General features: G+C 40.7%; 1 protein-coding gene across 5 annotated transcripts in view; it reads left to right on the top strand.

Moving 5' to 3' along the window:
- RAI2 (retinoic acid induced 2) overlaps nt 1–20,497 on the top strand; it is a 411,537-nt gene that overhangs the window by 196,615 nt on the left and 194,425 nt on the right. For all 5 annotated transcript variants that reach the window (XM_028164344.2, XM_057538165.1, XM_057538162.1 and 2 more), the window contains one exon: nt 1,662–1,751. The gene's annotated coding sequence lies outside the window, so the exon portion shown is untranslated. The remainder of the gene's footprint in view (nt 1–1,661; nt 1,752–20,497) is intronic.

Raw genomic sequence — 20,497 nt, 5'->3', positions numbered from 1 at the left:
ATAACGTTATTTCCAGATAACTGGATTTCTTTTTATTCTATGTATTTTACTTTATACATTTAAAAAATTCTTAAAAAGAGTCCCTAGGCTTCACCACACTGCCATAGGATTCCCTGGCACAAACAAGGTTAAAAATCCTTATCTAGTAGTGCTGGTTATAGAGGTGGACCCAGTTTGTAAAAAATGCATCAATCTATATGCATATTTTGAGGTATATTATACTTCAGTAAAATGTTTTTTAAAAATTGGTCTGAACCAATCATGGCAATCCCATATGAGTAATGAATTTAATAAAGGGTATATGTCCCAACTGGGCCAATGAGACATAAGAGGAAATTCTGCCACGGAGACTGGGAAGGAGACACAGAGAGAGAAGTCTCCTCTTGACCTGGACTTTGTTGTATCTTCATGTTATATCTGGGGCTGCTGTGGCCATCCCACAGAGGTGGACAAAGCAAAGTGGAGCTGGAGATACAACATAATGTGCTTGGAGTCTGCCCTGACTCTGGACACCTTGTGATGGGGCTAATATATTTTCTCATTGTTTAAGTCAATTTGAGAGCAAATTGACTTAAACAATGTGCATCCTTAAAATGCACATTGCATCCTTACTGATGCACAGGTGTGAACACAGAAAAGTGAACAGTTCTACTCATGCCATACACGGACAACACAAACACAAACATGATTAGTCCTCATAAGATTAGTAAGATCATTTTCCTCCAATGCTGAGTGTAATACATTTACCAAGCAGAGATGATGGCCGAGTCTCCTATAAACAGCCTCACGGATTCTGCTTCCAATATGGGATAGTTTTTCAGCTCAAGAGCTGATTCCCTGCTGGCTACTGATCTCCTGTTCACACCTTAGTGCATGGAGCTTCGTTGACCACCCATGGACCACAACCTGACTGACCACACAAGTGCAGCTAACATGCACTGATAGAATAGTCTGGGCCCTATTCAGTATCCATTCAAATTCCCTTTTGTGACATTGGCATTACCCAAACTTTGATGTTCCTCTCTGGTCCCTGGACTTGGAAAGCTGTCTGACATCCTCTATTGTATCAACTGTATTAATCTTTTCAAAGAACTGACTTTTAGCTTCATTGATTCTTCTCTATTATTTTCTATTCTCTTGATTTCCTTTCTCACCTTTATTATTTCCTTCCTTCTCTCTTCTCTGGATTTGATTTGTTGTTCTTTAACTTTTTGAAATGGAAACATAGATCATTGATTTTCAGCCTATCTTTCCTAATACATGCTCTTAAAACTATAGTTTTGCCTCTATGCCCTTCTCTATCTACACCTATAATTTTTGATATGCAGTATCTTTCCTTATCAGTCCAAAATGTTTCTAATTTCCGTTGTGATTTCTTCTTTGACTCATGGATTATTTAGAAGTGTATTGCTTAACTTCCAATCAGTTTTGAATTTTCCAGTAATCTTTTTGTTATTGATTTCTAGCTTAAGATCACTGTGATCAGAGAATATACGTAATCTGAATGATTTCCATCCTTTGAAATTTGTTGAGACTTGACGACCCAGTATATAGCGAATTTTGGTAAACGTTCCTTGTGTGCTCTGTTACTATTGGGGACTGCCCCTGTTTTGAACCTCTCTCCATACTTTGTTACAGTTTTGACTGTTCTATCTTTTCAGGCTCCAGTATCTCCTGCAATGAGACTCCCTGCTGAGCACTCCCTCATCTCCAACACCAAGGCCGCTGAATGCCTCCTCACCCACATTCAGGTGAGTTGCATGGAATTTGGGCAACCAGTGCCTTTTCTCTAGTTCTTAGCAGGCATTCAGGGCAATCACCCTGCATCAGGGAGAATTACCTTAGCACTTAGATCTAGAAATGGAACAATATCATGAGAAACTGCTTCGCTTCCACAGAGAGTGATCCAAATATCCACCTCCCACATAAAGACATGCTTCCACATATACACACAATTTCTGTCTGGGGCTAGGTGGCGAGTGTCACAAATGCCCATGGAGGGGGTGTGCTTGGGGAACTTGGGCTCTAGCCCATGTATCACTGCCACATATGCAAGACAAAGTACACGTGGCAGCGGCCACATGGTAATTGCAAATGCGTCTGGGTGGCTGTTACATTGAAACCTAAAGATAAACTGAAGTAAAAGCAGATCCTCCATATATGTTTTCCACAATCAGAATAATTTAGGATAAAATATGCACAAATTGTGAGTCAGTGCTGAAGAGAATAATTAGAGAAGAAAGATAAGGGAGCTAAAGTAGATGACAGAAGATCAATATGCTGCCTAGGGTGATATTAAGGAGACTGAGGCAAAGCAAATTAGGGGCTCAAAACTTCATTTCTACGGAGGCAGATGTATGGAAGACGGGTTCTTGATGTGCGTGACCATGGAGACCTCAGGTCAGAATCAAATCTCTGTAATCTCACTTGATGGGACTTGGGAGGGAATGACAGAAATGGTTCTGGGTAGTCAAGGATTTTCCCTTCATAGCTGACACACAAATTCACTTCTCTGTACAGGTTTAGGGAGCAAGCAGTTAGTCCAGGGTATGAGTGGGTCTTTCTTTCTAAAGGGAAAGTTAGAAGAGAGAGATTAATGTGACAAACTCCAGTCTCCATTGCTGCAGTTGGACTTGGGGCTGCAAATGGTATTTGCTATCTTCCTGTTCCACCATCCGTTCTAAATTCCCTTCACTCTCAGCTACCGTCTCTGCTGGTCTCAATGGCTTGCCCGGTAACGTGATCCAAACCCTCACTCCTGAGGAGCCTAAACCTCGGCAATTATTCCCTTCTCAGACTGAGCTTGATGCACGTGTCTATTCGCAGTCGCAGTCGGGTAAGGGAGTACCACAAGGTGCGCACACGGATCACCTGGGTGCCACGTGTGTTGCTTGCCCTTGCTGTGTGAAAGTAGCCCAGCCTTCTCCTGCTGACCAGGGTCAGTTACCCCCGTAGGATGGTGACTCACTATTTGCTTGCTGGACCTAGGACACAGGGAACACAAGGGGACAGGTGTAGCTTGCTATGTCTTCTAAAGGGGAACTTTGGTGGCGAGAGTATGCCCCCTTTGGGACATACTAATCGAGAAGAGCCCAAAGTTGAAGGGATGGGAAGCACAAAATCCCCCAGTGGGTCGCTGGCAATAATGGCAAGTGGAATCACTCCTACTTCCATGTCTTGGTTCACAGATCCATGGGCTTTTCCTGTGGGGGATGTAGTGCCATATCAACGCCTCTGTTTCGGTGTGTATACTCAATCCTGGAGGATGGCGCTCCATCCTTGCCGGGTCTTGCCTCTGAGCTGGCATTTCAGCTGTACCTTCAGCAGGCAATCCTATTGCTCTATGATGTCCAGTTGTATTCTGAATGGTACAGTGTGTAATACAACCAGTGCATCCCATGATTATGAGTCCACTCCCCCACCTCCTGTGCTGTGAAATGAAGCATCCTGGTCAGATGCTATGTTAAATGCTGTCAGGCATTTTGTAAGCCCCTGAATGGTGGAGCTGGTTGAGGCTGTGCAGGCAGATAAGGCAAACCCATATCTGGAATAAGTATCTATTTCTGTGAGAATGAACAGCTAGATTTTCCAGGATGGAAGGGACTCACATGAAGTCAATTGCTATCAAGTGGCCCATCAGTCTCCTTAAGGAAAAGTGCCATATTGGAGGCTCAACATTGGTCTATGGTGCTAACAGGTTGGGCAACTGAGGTGGGAATAATAGATTCCTGTTGGGCCCCTGTGTGACCTCCATCTCTGACACCATGGTTACCCCGTTGTTTCCATTGTGCCAATTCTGTGGTGGCCAATGATAAAAGCTGGATGGCATCAGTTGGCTGGATCATTTTGTTTACTTGGTTGTTCAGTGCCTTGTCTCCATGGTCGATGCTTTCTGGGTGTTAACCTGAGAATTATGGATCTTCACACTTTGTACCTACTTCCATATGTCCATCCACATGCCAGAATTAGTCACCAGGCTCACCTAAACACAAGGGAGCCAAGAAGTGTATTCCAACTCATATGCTCAGAAAATAGAGAGCAGGAAATATTTGGAGAATAGCAGTAATGACTACCACAGTCTGCATTTGTTATACTCTGCTAGAAGGGTCTCAAGGCATGTTCTTTCTCTAATATTCTACCGTTTTAGAGAAAGTAAATGTTTACTTACAGCTTTCTTTCTTCCTAGAATCCAAGCAATGTTTCCTTAGGGCTGGGTTAGAGACAGTATAACTCTTGAATTTTACTCGCAACACTATTCCCTTATACTTTGTTACTGGTAAAATTATGTTATTCCTGGTGATTTTTGTCCTGTTACGGAGGGATTTTTTAAAAGCAGCTGTTCAATACTCATACAAATAGGCTTCCAGTGAGCCCACCCAACCAATCTGGCCGGTCACACCCATGCACATCTGAATCCCACAGAGACACAAATCTGGCCTGCCACTATGCTTATAATACCATTTATATTTTTTTGGCCCTCAGTTGATTCTCTCCCCAACTACTATATAAGCTCCTTGAATGCTGAGACTTTCTCTTTATAACCCCAGTTCCTAGGACGGTATCCTACCCACTTAAAATGCTTTGTAATATTTGTCATTGGTGATGAAATGATTCTAAAAAGCAAACAAAATGGGTTTTATGACAAAGATAGCCACCCATGCAAATAATTCAAGGCAAACAGTTCTCAGAGGATAAACAGGACCCAGAACGCTTTTCACCCAGGGCACCCACTGCTCTGACCTGTAGCAAACAGAAAACTCTGCAAGTTAGAGCACCGTGTTGACATTTCATGTGGCAAATGTTCAGAGGATCGCAGCTCCTCAGGAAGGCTTTATTGAATCTGAATCCCAGAAAGTAGGACAACCTTAGCCAAGTCTATGTTAATTAAAAGACTATAACCATTTTATTTTATGTGCAAGACCTTAAGGTGTTAAAGGCCACCATTTTCAAGTTGAAAAAGTCAGTCTTCAGGGCCCTTGCTTTCTTTCTATCTATCTATTAACATCTTTATTGGTGTATAATTGCTCTACAATGGTGTATTAGTTTCTGCTTTATAGCAAAGTGAATCAGGTATACATATACATATATCCCCATATCGCCTCCCTCTTGCATCTGCCTCCCACCCTCCCTATCCCACCCCTCTAGGTGGTCACAAAGCACTGAGCTGATCTCCTTGTGCTATGAGGCTGCTTCCCACTAGCTATTGATTTTACATTTGGTACTGTATATATGTCCTTGCTTTCTGTTTCTGTTCCTTTCTCCATTTTAACTTTTACCCCCAACCCAGAAGCACAAACAAAATGCCTTCTATTTGGGGAAACCAAGAAATTGTTTTGATATTTTGTTTTATGACCCAAACCTATATATTACTGGCTGCTGAGGCATTATTTCTCCCTATACACTCATCATTCATAGCTCCAGGGGCAAAAATATTCCAAAATAGTATGTAATGTCTGTTATACATTTAGATGCATAAATTTTCATTGTCAAGATGGTGATTTAATAGAAACTTATAGATTCATAGTAGAATATTTTTAATGCCTAGGTTTTTTTTAAAAAACAAAGTGTGTGTGTGTTCATTTCTTGGAAATGTTATTTCTTTGTAATATAGTCTTTATTTATCATGGATGGGTCTAACAAATTTTGGCAATAGGCTAAAGAAAATTAAGGAAAAAGCATTTATTCTCTTAAGAGTAAGGAAGTAAAGCATCTTGATTTCATATCCGTCATGTCAGTAATAAACCCAAGGTCTCAGGTCCTGTAACATCAGGCATGTAAGTTGAATATGGGATTTCTCATTTTAAGGTATTCTTTCTTTGGGACTATAAATCACAGACATTGGATTAGCCCCCCTGAGAATTCAGGTTTGTGCCAGTCTATATTATTTTGAGTTTTTTTAGTCGAATTTGAAATTTTTATTTTTAGTGCTTTTAAAAGTATAGTTTCTTTCTCTTTCCCTTCCTCTCCGTCATTCACTTGCTCGTGTCCTCACTCTCGCTCTCAGTGTTAGTTTGATGTTACTGATCTCCTCCACTAATTCCCCCACTGGTTTTGGCTGGAACTTCTTTGCAAAGAAATATAATCACTCCTCTTGGCTATAAAGTGACCTTGGCCCAGTAAGATTATATTGAAGGGGAACCTAAGGTGTTCCTCAGGTGTCACTAGAAATAAGTTGTCTCTATCTGTTTTTAGAACCATTGTAATAGTTTCAAGCTCCTGAAATCAAAGTTCAAATTTTTTATCCTCATGTAGGTAGTCCAGAATGAAAGTCAGGATATAAACTGTAAGATATTTTTCAAGTAATTTGAATAATCCCTCACTGGGAATTTAAGTTGTGAATGCCTTTGATACATTCTTTTGAAAGTTGGAACAGGAGTGAGTTACAGTAGTAAACAGCTGACATTTCTGTGCAATGGAAAAGGCAATTGTTATTTTACTTCATTGTGTTTAGTAATTCATCTTCAGGAACTGGGCCCTTCTTACCAGCCGAGGCTAGGGAGAGGGAGGGAAATCAGACAAGAATGCGACTAGAAATTGTGCTGTGTCTCATCCCATTGACTGTCATCTCAGAATTTGGAAAACACCACCTATGCAAGACAAGCAATCAGAATATTGTAGAATAATATATGATTGGAGCAAAGAGGAGCTGTAAGGCAGCGCTGTCCAATGGAAGTATAACGCGAACCACTTCTGTAATTTTAAATTTTTCAGTAGCCACATAAAAAAAGTGAAAAGAAACAGGTGAATCGAATTGTAATAACATTTAATTAACACAATATATCCAAGGTATTCTCATTTCAACATGTGATTAATATAGAAAATATTGAGATACTTTATATTCTTTTTGGCACTCAGTCTTCAAAATGTGGTATTGTACATTTCTAGCATATCTCAGTTCGGACTTGCCACATTTTAAGGGTTCAGTAGCCACACGTGGTGAGTGACTACCACAGCAGACCAAGCAGGGATGGATAATATCTCATTCAAAACCCTCTCTGACAAATAGGGACTCAGGAACCAGAGAGGTTAAGCCACTTGCCACATGCAAACTGCTGTGTCAGAGAGCAAGACTCAAAACCAGATCTTCTAATTACCTATCAAGGCCACTTTCCACTACTTCAAGAGGTTTTTTTGGCCTGAAATCGTATGGGCTTCCTCCCCAAAATTTCAATTTTATTTCGCCTCTGCAGTTTCCATCAAGAAAAAAATATTAAAATAGGAACAGGGGGAGCAGACAGATTCATATGTGAGACTTCAGCAGCATTCTCATACAAGGCTTAAGAAGGAAGTGAAGAGATATTAAATAATATTTTAAAATCTCCTATCTGCTTTAAATGAGTTAAAAATCTCGATGCCTAGGCAAATTATATCTGGGATCATTGAAAGAATGAGATGAGATAACAGAACTCCTATTGGTTACCAGGAAAATGATGGACAGGGGAATAAATGCTAGAGAATTAGTGCATATCCAGATTTCTCTAACTGGAAAAGGCAAATGATACTAGTAGCAAACATGTACATAGTACTTACTAGGTGCCAGGCGCTGGTTCTGAGTGCTTTACACATGTGGCTTCATCAGTTCCTCACAATAATCTTATGAGGTAGGTACTCATACTATCTTCACTTTTTAGATGAGGAAACTGAGACCACAGAGAGGTTAAATAACCTGTTTAACGTATATTGCCAGTAGATGGCAGAGCCAGGATTTGACTCTGGAGTCTAATTCTTTGGACTGGCATTGCACTATGCTGCTCACAGATTTAAGATTTCAGTATCTGTCTAGTTCCCTGCCCTCTTATTCTCCCTTTCTCCCTGGCTGGGAATCATCTGATATCCTCTTAAAAGTTCAGCCCAAGCCAGGTTCTGGGGCAAGAGGTGACTTCAGTAAGAGAAGTCCTAGTTTAATGCTTTGGAAGTCCACCATCATATGCTATGGGCTACCATCCCCACCCTGACCTTATGCCTCAGTTTGGGGCCCTGGGTCCTTCCTTGCATTATGTATCCCTAATTTAAGTATTGGAGTCTGTTCTTGGACCCTAGCTTGCAACTTGTGGACAGAAGACTCTGATATCCCAGTCTCCTCAGGTCACTGTACAGAACCTTTCCTTGCCTCTACTTGCCTGCCATTTCTATTCCCTGTTACCTCTTTTTTTTTAAAAAATACTTATCGATTGATTGATTGATTTGGTTGCGCTGGGTCTTAGTTGTGGCTCACTGGCTCCTTAGTTGTGGCATGCGAACTCTTAGTAAGGGCGTGCATTTGGGATCTAGTTCCCTGACCAGGGATTGAACCCTGGCCCCCTGCATTGGGAGCGCAGAGTCTTATCTACTGTGCTACCACGGAAGTCCCTATTCCCTGTTACCTCTTGAGAGACCTCCGTGACAACAATTGCTTTTGCCAAAGCCTTGTGTGAAATTATACTCTTCACCCACCATGTTCCACCTATGGGTCAGAACTTCCTCCTATCACTCAAATCATTTCCAACTCCCCATCCATTCCAGCGACTGAGTCTAACTTTAAGAATCAGCCTCTCAGGCTTCCCTGGTGGTGCAGTGGTTAAGAATCCGCCTGCCAATGCAGGGGACACGGGTTTGATCCCTGGCCCGGGAAGATCCCACATGCCATGGAGCAACTAAACCCGTGTGCTACAACTACTGAGCCTGCAGTCTAGAGCCCACGCACCACAACTACTGAAGCCCGCACGCCTAGAGCCCGTGCTCTGCAACAAGAGAAGCCACCACAATGAGAAGCCCGCGCACCGCAACGAAGACCCAACACAGCCAAAAATAAAACAAATAAATAAATAAATTTATAAAAAAACAAACAACTGTTCTCTTTTTAAAAAAAAAGAAGAATCAGCCTCTCCCAGTTTGCTTGGTTTTCTGCACAGGTGAATCCTTCCAGTTATGAGTGAAACACCATAGTATCAAGTCATTGAGCTGGGCATTGGTCCTTGGAAAAATTATAAGTGTATTATTAAATAGTTGATTTAGAAGCACTTAAAATGGAAAGTGATTATTGTTAAGAAATCCTTCTAAAACCGAACTCAATTCTTCTTCCCCTCATCTGGATAGTGTTCCGAAAATTGCCAGTAAGAAGAATGCCTTAGACATAGTGTATCTGGATCTCAGCAAGCTATTAAACAGGGCTATCATATTTTTGTGGATGAGAAGTAAACAGATGATAGAATAGATATGTGAATTCACATCTGGTCTTGAATGTCAACTTTGAGCTAGATTCCAATACTGTTGTAAGAGCCTTCCTCTTAACCCTGTCCTACTCTACTTCTTATTAAACACTCTAATAAACACTTAATGAGGAAAGCTCAGTGAATGTGTAGAAGATGCAGAATAGAGACAAATAGATTCCGTAGCCAGTGACATGTTCAGAAGTCAGAGGGTTCTCCACAAGGTAGAATGAAGAGTTAAAATGAACAAGATTAAATACAATAAGGATGCATATAAATGTATGTATTTTTGTTTAAAAATTAAACTATACAAAAACAGTATGAAAAAGACATGGAGCAACATTAGTATAGTGGTGGTAAAGGGGGAGTCTTAGGATCTTTATTTATTATAAACTCATTGTGAGCCAAAGTGTGCATGGCTGCCAAGGATCAAATGTGATCTTGGACTACATTAATTATAGTATAATGGGAAGGTTAATTCCATTGTACTTGGTACCTGCCAAACTCTGCCTGGGTTTTTGTACTCAGATCATGGCAGGCTGACAAACTGCAATGGATCTGGTACAGGCAGCCAGGGTGGAAAAGGGTCTGGAACTAATGGTATGCTGGAGCCAGCTGGTACTTACTTGCTGGAAATTGCTAGATGTTCAGGAGTTTTGTGAGCTGGTTGTTAAACCCTTAGTAGCTTGAAACGGGCCATGGTGAAAGTATTTACACCATGGTAATCAGCAAATGCCGTAAATCAAGACTTTGTTTTCCAGACAGTGGGTCTGCCAGGGTACGACTGTCAATAATTCCCTGATATGAAGAATGATTAAAGACAGACAGAGTCTTTCATTCAATCAAAAAAAAAAAAAAAAGAAAGAAAGAAAAACTGTAGTGGGGAGAGGGTGAGGATTTCAGAGCAGTCTTTAAATACTTAAAGAGTTTAACTCCCATTTACCATTGCAACAAAAAGAATAAAATACCTAGGAATAAACCTACCTAAGGAGACAAAAGACCTGTATGCAGAAAACTATAAGACACTGATGAAAGAAATTAAAGATGAGGGCTTCCCTGGTGGCGCAGTGGTTGAGACTCTGCCTGCTAATGCAGGGGACACGGGTTCGAGCCCTGGTCTGGGAAGATCCCACATGCCACGGAGCAGCTGGGCCCGTGAGCCACAACTACTGAGCCTGCGTGTCTGGAGCCTGTGCCCCGCAACGGGAGGGGCCGCGATAGTGAAAGGCCCGCGCACCGTGATGAAGAGCGGTCCCCGCACCGCGATGAGGAGTGGCCCCCGCTTGCCGCAACTAGAGAAAGCCCTCGCACGAACCGAAGACCCAACACAGTCAAAAATAAATAAATAAATAAATAAAAATAAAGTAGCTATAAGAGCACAAAAAAAAAAGAAATTAAAGATGATACAAACAGATGGAGGGATATACCATGTCCTTGGATTGGGAGAATCAATGTTGTGAAAATGACTATACTACCCAAGCAATCTACAGATTCAATGCAATCCCTATCAAACTACCAATGGCATTTTTCACAGAACTAGAACAAAAAATTTCACAATTTGTACAGAAACACAAAAGACTCCAAATAGCCAAAGCAATCTTGAGAAAGAAAAACAGAGCTGGAGGAATCAGGCTCCCTGACTTCAGACTATACTACAAAGCTACAGTAATCAAGACAGTATGGTACTGGCACAAAAACAGAAATATAGATCAATGGAACAGGATAGAAAGGCCAGAGATAAACCCACGCACATATGGTCACCTTATTTTTGGTAAAGGAGGCAAGAATATACAATGGAGAAAAGACAGCCTCTTCAATAAGTGATGCTGGGAAAACTGGACAGCTACATGTAAAAGAATGAAATTAGAACACTCCTTAACACCATCCACAAAAATAAATTCAAAATGTATTAAAGACCTAAATGTAAGGCCAGACACTCTAAAACTCTCAGAGGAAAACATAGGCAGAACACTCTATGACATAAATCACAGCAAGATCCTTTTTGACCCACCTCCTAGAGAAATGGAAATAAAAACAAAAATAAACAAATGGGACCTAATGAAACTTAAAAGCTTTTACACAGCAAAGGAAACCATAAACAAGATGAAAAGACAACCCTCAGAATGGGAGAAAATATTTGCAAATGAAGCAACTGACAAAGGATTAATCTCCAAAATTTATAACCTCTCATGCAGCTCAATATCAAAAAAACAAACAACCCAATCCAAAAATGGGCAGAAGACCTAAGTAGACATTTCTCCCCAGAAGATATACAGATTGCCAACAAACACATGAAAGGATGCTCAACCTCACTAATCATTAGAGAAATGCAAATCAAAACTACAATGAGGTATCAGCTCACACTAGTCAGAATGGCCATCATCAAAAAATCTACAAACAATGAATGCTGGAAAAGGTATGGAGAAAGGGGAACCCTCTTGCACTGTTGGTGGGAATGTAAATTGATACAGCCACTATGGAGAACAGTATGGAGGTTCCTTAAAAAAGTAGAAATAGAACTACCATACGACCCAGCAATCCCACTACTGGGTATGTACCCTGAGAAAACCATAATTCAAAAAGAGTCATGTACCACAATGTTCATTGCAGCTCTATTTACAATAGCCAGGACATGGAAGCAACCTAAGTGTCCATTGACAGATGAATGGATAAAGAAGATGTGGCACATTTATACAACGGAATATTACTCAGCCATAAAAAGAAACAAAATTGAGTTATTTGTAGTGAGGTGGATGGACCTAGAGTCTGTCATACAGAGTGAAGTAAGTCAGAAAGAGAAAAACAAATACCGTATGCTTACACATATATATGGAATCTAAAAAAAAAAAAAAAAAAAAAGGTTCTGAAGAACCTAGGAGCAGGACGGGAATAAAGACACAGACGTAGAGAATAGACTTGAGGACACGTGGAGGGGGAAGGGTAAGCTGGGACGAAGTGAGAGAGTGGCATGAACTTATATACACTACCAAATGTAAAATAGGTAGCTAGTGGGGAGCAGCCGCATAGCACAGGGAGATCAGCTTGGTGCTTTGTGACTACCGAGAGGGGTGGGATAGGGAGGGTGGGAGGGAGATGCAAGAGGGAGGGGATATGGAGATATATGTATATGTATAGCTGATTCACTTTGTTGTAAAGCAGAAACTAACACACCATGGTAAAGCAATTATACTCCAATAAAGATGTTTAAAAAAAAACTTAAAAAGTTTAGATATTCTTTCTCAGCAAATCAGAGCAATCTTCTCCAACACTCCCATCTTTAAGGACAGAACAGCCTGAGCTCTCACAACCTCCCCATCCATCCAGAGGTGTGGCCCCAAACTGCCAGTCACTAGTGAGTTTCTCATATTATCTTTAAAAGTTATGCCAATCTTACAGTTTGCTCCATAAATGATCCATATCTCTCTGAATATAAAAATAATGGATTGAAGAGGCAGTTCTCAAACTTTTCTGTGTATGAATCACCTGGGGACCTTGTTAACATGTAGGTTCCAATTGAGTAGGTCTGGAGGAAAGACTGAGATTCTGAATTTCTAATAAGCCCCCAGGTGGTGTCAGATCTGCTGGTCTGTGCATACTCTGAGTAGCAAGGGTTTAAATTATGGACTAGTCTCTTTTCTTGCCTTCTTTCCCCCCAACTCCATCTTCCAGTAAATTCAGTACCCAGGGTGTTTAATCTGTATTTAATGTCTCCGATAGAGACACAAGCTTCTGGGGGTATACACATGTGCCTCTGAAAAACTCAGAGTTAAAACTTTTTAGACTTACTTGTATTTCATTATTTGTCCTCTTGTAGAATTCCTTTTTATTGAACAGCACTTCAGCCTTTGTACTTTCTGTCCATACTGAGTATCATTATGAGAAACAGTGGAGGAAATTCATTCTTTGACCCATTGTAGGAAAATTGTCAAGGGCATCATCCACTTTGTTACATTCTGTTCTCTGTTTGAGGACTCAAAGGAACTTCAGTTTTATTTCTAGCAATTGCTTCTTCTGAACAATTTATTCTTTTTGATCTTACCAATACCCTGAATCTCGTAATTGAATGCATTTTCCTCTTTGACTCAACATTCATTCAACATATACTGATTGAGCACCTGCATGGGGACACAGCAGAGAACAAAATGGACACATATTCCTGTTCTCATGGAGCCTTTTTGCAGTTTCTCTTCCCTCCCATTGTTAGGAAATATCTGACTGTTAGGAAATACAGAACCACATTGGAGGTCGCCTCCAACAACCCTAAAAGACCTGGTAAAAAGACATTTCTGGTTTGAATCTGGCTCCTGGGTGTGTGAATTTCTAACCCTCATTTTCTCTTTACTGGATTCTCTCAACTTTTCATTTATCTCTTTGGATACCCTGTGCATATTATTAGTTGTAAGCTGCCTCAAATCCTCTATGGAATGAGGCAGTATATAAATAACTCATTAAATATGTGGAGCTGGAAAAATCAGAACTAAAGCCAATGCAGTAAAGTTATAGGGAATCACACTTTAGCCTCATGTACAAATAGTCTAATGTCCTGAAAAGAAATGCCTCACCTTATAATATAGTGACGTTTTGGACACTGATATTGGCAGTTCACCTTTGGGGAATTTTGACATAGTGCTTCCCGACATGAAGGGCATTCGTACTAGATAATACCGTAGGTGCCTTTCAATAATCGGATTGTATAGAAATGTCCATGATTTCAATTCTTCTGCAGACAACAATGGCTCCTCCTTTCCCTACTAGCCCCAGTATCTTTTGCAGAAGATGAATTCTTTAGGGAAGATGGTGGGCTCTGGGGAATCCCACATGTCGGGGTGGGGGCAGTTTTGGAGAGGGAGAGGGGCTTCTGCCAGAAAAGCAGCCCAGGGCTCAAATCCTCCACCTGGGGTGTGTTTTGTGACACTCACTAAAATCTAAACTCCTGCTTTTTCTTCTAACTTGTCTTGATCCAATTCATGGTTTTCTTCAGATGAATAAAATATCCTTGTATTTATAGTGGATGCCGTAAACCAGCCAGCCATCATATTTTTTATATCATAAGCAGCTGCTGTCTGAGCCGACACAGAGTAAGAGAGGCCGATTTGTATTTTTTCAACCAGATATGAAACCAGCTTTCAGTAATTTGGGAAGCACATGCTGCCACTTGTGGTCCTTAGGGTGCTAATGTTTAAATGAGTCCCTAAAGGTTGCAGAGACTACAATTAATATAACGCTGAAAGGTAGCCCCATTTTAGCCACTTACTCAAAAACAGGAAATTTTAAAGAATTAATTGATTTTAACTTCAATATGAAATATTGGCACTTGTGATGTTACTACTCTGTGAGTAGATAGAGGCAGCATTTATGACCTTTTTAACTACATTCCATTCACTGAAAAATGACAACTATGCTAAAGAAATACTTTCCTCCTTGCTGCTGGCTTCTCCCAGTGAGAGCTTTTAGCAAAGGGCATAGAAAGTCCTGCCAATAAATAACAAAAATTTACTATCCCCACCATCATTTTACAGTCTTGCCCTCCCACAAGAGGAACACAGAGAGCAGAATAGATGAAATCAACCTGCTTTGCTCAGCACCAAGGACATGTCATTACTCAAACTGGGTGACTAAGGGGTGGGGGGGGGATTAGTCTAGAAGAAATACACAGACTGAAAGTGATGTTGCCCCAGACATGTTTGGTGGTGATTGTTGTCGTCATAGTCATTATTCCAGTTTTCCACCACTAATGGCTGTCTGCCCCAATTTTTCCAATGCCACAGAAATCAGAATTGTCTTCACCTTCTGAAGACACTGAAAGACAGAAATCCCTTGAGTCGAAAGCCATCTAGAAGGAATCATTTCTGTATTCCTTTTGTGGGACTGAACATTCCCCTTCTGTATGAGAGACTAGGATGCTTTAGAAAGTGCATCTTCAGACTCCTTGAATTGAGGAAGGAAAAGAGACAGAGCCAGAAAGAGCTTAACTGGAATGAAAAGCATTTTCCTGGACACTGCTCTCCTGAATTAATCAGGTCCAGCATGGGCGGCTTAAAGAGCTTCTTGGGGAAAAATTCCTTTCTTATATGACTATTTCTAGCCAGGCTGCATGCAGAGGAGTACTTTCTAGCCTTTGGTCCGGGCCATTGCAACCAGAATCCAAACAACTGTTTGTTATTCCTATAAGGAACTTTGATGATCTGAAAGGAAATAGCAGGATGTACGAAAAGACCCAAATTTCTCTCCATTAGTGGTTTCAAGGGCTCTTGGTATAGCGATTCTTGAAATTACAATTACAGTTCATGAAGTTTCTCAGACAAAGCCCAGCTATTAGATTCGGTTTAAGAAAAGGAGCAGGGAGTGCTCAGCCTCTATTTCAAAGAACCTCAGCTTTACCCTCCTTGTCTAAGTCCTAAGGAAAATAACTTGCACTGGGGGGGTGGAAAAAATGTATCTTTCTTCCTTAGTAAGCACGTCTTTTTAAAACTTAGCCCAAGCTCTCTCTTTTTCCCCATGATCTGGGGCTTAATTCCCATATGCAGGCTATTATTGTCATAGCTAATCCCTTGCTGCTCTAAATACAACTTTTATAATGCTGCAGATTTCAATAAATTCTTACTACTCTTTCAGTTACAGCAGTGGTATACCCAAACGCTCCCCAAGCAAGACATGCACAGGAGCAAGAGGCAAGGCACCAATGATTAGGTGGGTGTCTACGATGAATCAGGCACTGGGCTAGTGTGAGACTGGTGGAAACGTCTAGTGGCCTGGTGGAAGCCTCCATCCATATGCTGTAAGGATAGTATATGGGCCCCACCTTAGAGATGGAGGAACTGAGGCTCCCTTTGCAAGGAGATTCAGTCATTCTCCCAAGTTTCTACAATTTGAACCCAGATAGTCTGACCTCAGAGCCCATGCTTTCTGATATGCCAAACTGCCTCTTGCTGAGGACAGATGATATAGTCTCCATTTAGCAGATGGCAATATTTAAGGCTAAGAAGGTTTTTAACTTTCCCAAACTCTCACAGTAATCCTTGCCAGGTTGATGTTTCTGGAAATCTGTTTACTGTACCAAGCCATTCAGTACAGGAACTCAAGACAGGTAATCTGGCTGAATCAAAGTGTTGCCGGAGCAGTGTATAGACTATTTAAGAGAAGCTCCAACTTGATTATGGAACCTATCAAAAGTCTTCTTATACAGGGACTTTCCTGGTGGTGCAGTGGTTGAGAATCTGCCTTCCAATGCCGGGGACACGGGTTTGACCCCTGGTCCAGGAAGATCCCACATGCCATGGAGCAACTAAGCCCATGCGCCACAACTACTGAGCCTGCGCTCTAGAGCCCGTGAGCCACAACTGCTGAACCCGCATGCCACAACTACTGAAGCCCGCGTGCCTAGAGCCCGTGCTCCGCAACAAGAGAAGCCACCGCAATGAGAAGCCCATGCACTGCAATGAAGAGTAGCCCCCACTTGCCGCAGCTAGAGAAGGCCCGTGCGTAGCAGCGAAGACCCAACGCAGCCAAAAAAAAAAAAAAGTTATCTTATACAGTCTTCCCTCGGTGTCCGTGGGGGGTTGGTTCCAGGACTCCCACGAATACCAAAATCTGCAGATGCTCAAATCCTGTATATAAAATGGCTTAGTACACTCGGTCCTCCATATGCACGGGTTTCGCATCCGCAGATTCAGCCAACCGCAGATCAAAATACCAAGTGTCGACTGTACTCAGTGTAAAGAATAGCTTCAGATCAGAGCTTTCCTTGGGGATGGTAGAAGCCTTCCACTATGACATCTACCAACTTGGTTATGTTATACTGTCTCATTGGTGGCCTGCAACCATTCATCTTTACTATTTTGTTGCACTAGCTCATTACTGGGGTTTCCTATCTTCATGACAGCAATGTGGGATTCTGATTTCCCTCTTGAGCTATGCAAGCATGGTACCCATTAGTATTGAGTCATGAGTCAAAAGCTGTGTTTCTACACTATTCCTGGAACCACAGCACAGAGAATAAATATGCACTCCAGTAGGTCTCATCGTAGCTGTTTCTGGATACTGCAAACCATACAAGATTAGCAGAATGGGACAAGGACACCTCCCCATTACTTATACAAACCCACCCTGGGCATCTGTGTCTGGGGAGGACCCCCCGGATTTCTGCATACCTCATGGGAGAGTCAGGTCAGGGCAGTAGATAGACTCTAGTAGGGGACTCTGGTGAAGGCTAATATCTGGTCACTAAAATCCATCCTCCCCATCTTCCATAGTAATAGAGTTGCTGCCAGACACGTTGACTACCTCTCCCGTGTTCTTGCATTTGAGCCCCTCTGTACAGCTAACAGTATGTTTAAATGTAACTGCCTAGCTACACATTTCCTAGCATTCCTTGCAGTTATTTGTGGCCATCTGACTATGCTCTAGACCAGTGGTTCTCAAAGCATCATCATCATCTGAGAGTTGGTTAGAAATGCAAGTTCTTGGGCCCCACCCAAGAAACTCTGGGGTTGGGGCCCACAGTCTGTATTTTAACAAGCCCTCCGGGGGATTCTGATGCAGGCTAATGTTCTTGAAAACGGAATGTGAGTAGAAATAATGTGTGTCCCTTCAGTGCCTAGGTCTAAAGACATTGCTTAGACCATGCTTTCCATGCTCTTCCATGCTTTCTTGCTACTTCCAGGCTAGAACCAGACAAGCTTTAACCATGCAGGTAGTGACAATGCTTTAGGGAAGGTTTTATGCTAAGTTTTACGCCAGTTTGATGAAGCTGAAGAATCTTTCAGACTTAAGTTTAAATGCATAGGGTGAAAAACATAGGATTAAAAAAAATTTGTATTTATCAAGTCTGAAATTGTACTACATGTACATTTTTAGTAATACATTAACTAACAAGGTCTGGTAGTGGGTCTAATGACTTCCCTAAATCCAACATATCTGCAACAATTGTAATATGATATGGAGAGTATCTGTGATTTCTGTTGGTGACAAAGTCCCAGGTACTGCTAATACTATTATGAGTTGTTGTCTACATTCATAATGTAAGGAAATGCTGAGTTTCAATTAGGGATTTGTGGTAGGCTGAATAATGGTCCCCAAAGGTATCCATGTCCTAATCCTCAGAACCTGTGACTTTTACCTTACGTGGTAAAAGAGACTTTACAGCAAATGTGATTAGATTAGGATACTGAGATGGAAGATCATCCTGGATTATTCAGGTGAGCCCTAAGCATAATCACAAGTGTCCTCCTGACCTCCAGAACTGTAAGAGAATAAATTTGTGTTGTTTAAAGTCACTAAGTTTGTAGTAATTTGTTACAGCAGCAGTAGGAAACTCATATAAGGTTAGTTAAAATAATGGTAATTTTCCCCCATCCAAGTTCATGAACCTCCAGAATTCTATCCATGGGCCTCCCAGGTTAAGAACCCTTACCCCTAGGGGTTTGGCAAGCTACAAAGTGGAAGGAACCTGGGTCACTGAATGACTCTAGGAGGCAGAGCTGCTTGGGTTCTCTTTGTTATAGTACCTTAGCTTCCCTTAACTATTATGGGGAGTAGGAAATTCCTCAAGAGGAGGTAGGGAATAGATCTAAGGAAATCATATATGGACAGGAGAAAGAATCCATAGCACCCCAGCCCATCAGACTAAGGAGCAAACAGTGCTGATGAGCAGTCGGGACTGGAAACCCAACAACCAGAAAGTTCAAACATTAGTCAAATGTGAAGAAATAAAGAAAAGAATATCTAGTTTTAATTATACAGTTTAATTTTTTTCATATCAATGAATGAAAAATGTCTAAATGCACTCTGGGGTAGAAATATATAAATTATTATTAGAAGGTGATTATAATTTAATTACAGTTTTATTTCATTTAATGCCTCAAGTGCTTTCCTGGAAAGTTAGGGGAAAATCTATCAATTTTTTTCTTGAATATAATTATGATTTTGGAGTTTCCATCAATATACAAAAGTCAACTTGATTTTTATACATCAGCAGTTTTACACATCAGGAAAAGAATTTTTTAAAAATACCAATTATAATGACAACAGAAGTATATAAGGTATCTAAGAATAAATCTAACAAAAATGTATAAGAATTCTATGGAATAAATTATAAAACTTTATTGAAAGGTGTTAAAGACCTAAATAAGTCATTTATGAACATACTGTGTTCATAGATAGGAGGATTCTACTCTCCCCAAATTGATCTACAAATTCAATGGAATTCCAACAAGCTTGATCTTGGCATGCTGTTTCTAAAACATACATGAATAGTAATGCCCAAGGATAGCCCAGATGCTCCTAAAGAAGAGAAAGCAGGTGGAGAAATTTGACTCCCCAAATATCATGACTTGTTATGTAACTATAGTAAAGACAGTGTACTCTTGACAAGGGCTAGACAATGGAACAGAAAAGAAACCCCAGACACAGACTCATACATATATGAAAACCTGATATGACAGTTATAATTGAAAATTGGGAAGACAAAAATGAACTATTCAATACATGGTTGTGGGAAAATCTTTTATTCCTAAGGGGAAGGAATGGAAATGAATACCTACCTCACCATACACCATATGAAATGAACCTTTACCTTATTATACACAAACATCCATTCCAGATGGATTAAGAACTTAAATGTGAAAGGCAAACCTTAAAAACTTTTAGAAGAAAACAAGAAAATATTGATATGACCACCCTGGGTGTAGGGAATGATTTCTTAAATAAGACACAAAAAGTTTAAACTTTAAAGAAAAAGATTGATGCATTTGGTTACATTAAACTTCAGGACTTCTTTATATAAAAAAATCACCATTAATAGAGTGAAAAAATAGCCACAATTTGAATGAAGATACTTGGCATGCTGTTTCTAACAGTTTTTTTGTTAGAAAACTAACAAATAATTCTTTTTTTTTAAAACATCTTTATTGGAGTATAATTGCTTTACAATGGTGTGTTAGTTTCTGCTGTATAACAAAGTGAATCAGCTATACATATACATATATCCCCATATCTCTTCCCTCTTGCATCTCCCTCCCTCCCACCCTCCCTATCCCACCCCTCTAGGTGGTCACAAAGCACCGAGCTGATCTCCCTATGCTATGCGGTTGCTTCCCACTAGCTATCTATTTTACATTTGGTAGTGTATATATGTCCATGCCACTCTCTCACTTCATCCCAGCTTACCCTTACCCCTCCCCGTATCCTCAAGTCCATTCTCTAGTAGGTCTGTGTCTTTATTCCCGTCTTGCCCCTAGGTTCTTCAGAACTTTTTTTTTTTATTCCATATATGTGTGTTAGCATACGGTATTTGTTTTTCTCTTTCTGAC

Source organism: Balaenoptera acutorostrata, chromosome X (genome assembly GCF_949987535.1).
Source record: "Balaenoptera acutorostrata chromosome X, mBalAcu1.1, whole genome shotgun sequence".
Taxonomy (NCBI): domain Eukaryota; kingdom Metazoa; phylum Chordata; class Mammalia; order Artiodactyla; family Balaenopteridae; genus Balaenoptera; species Balaenoptera acutorostrata.
Note: the sequence above shows the minus strand (reverse complement) of the source record. Positions and strands in the feature narration are given on the sequence as shown.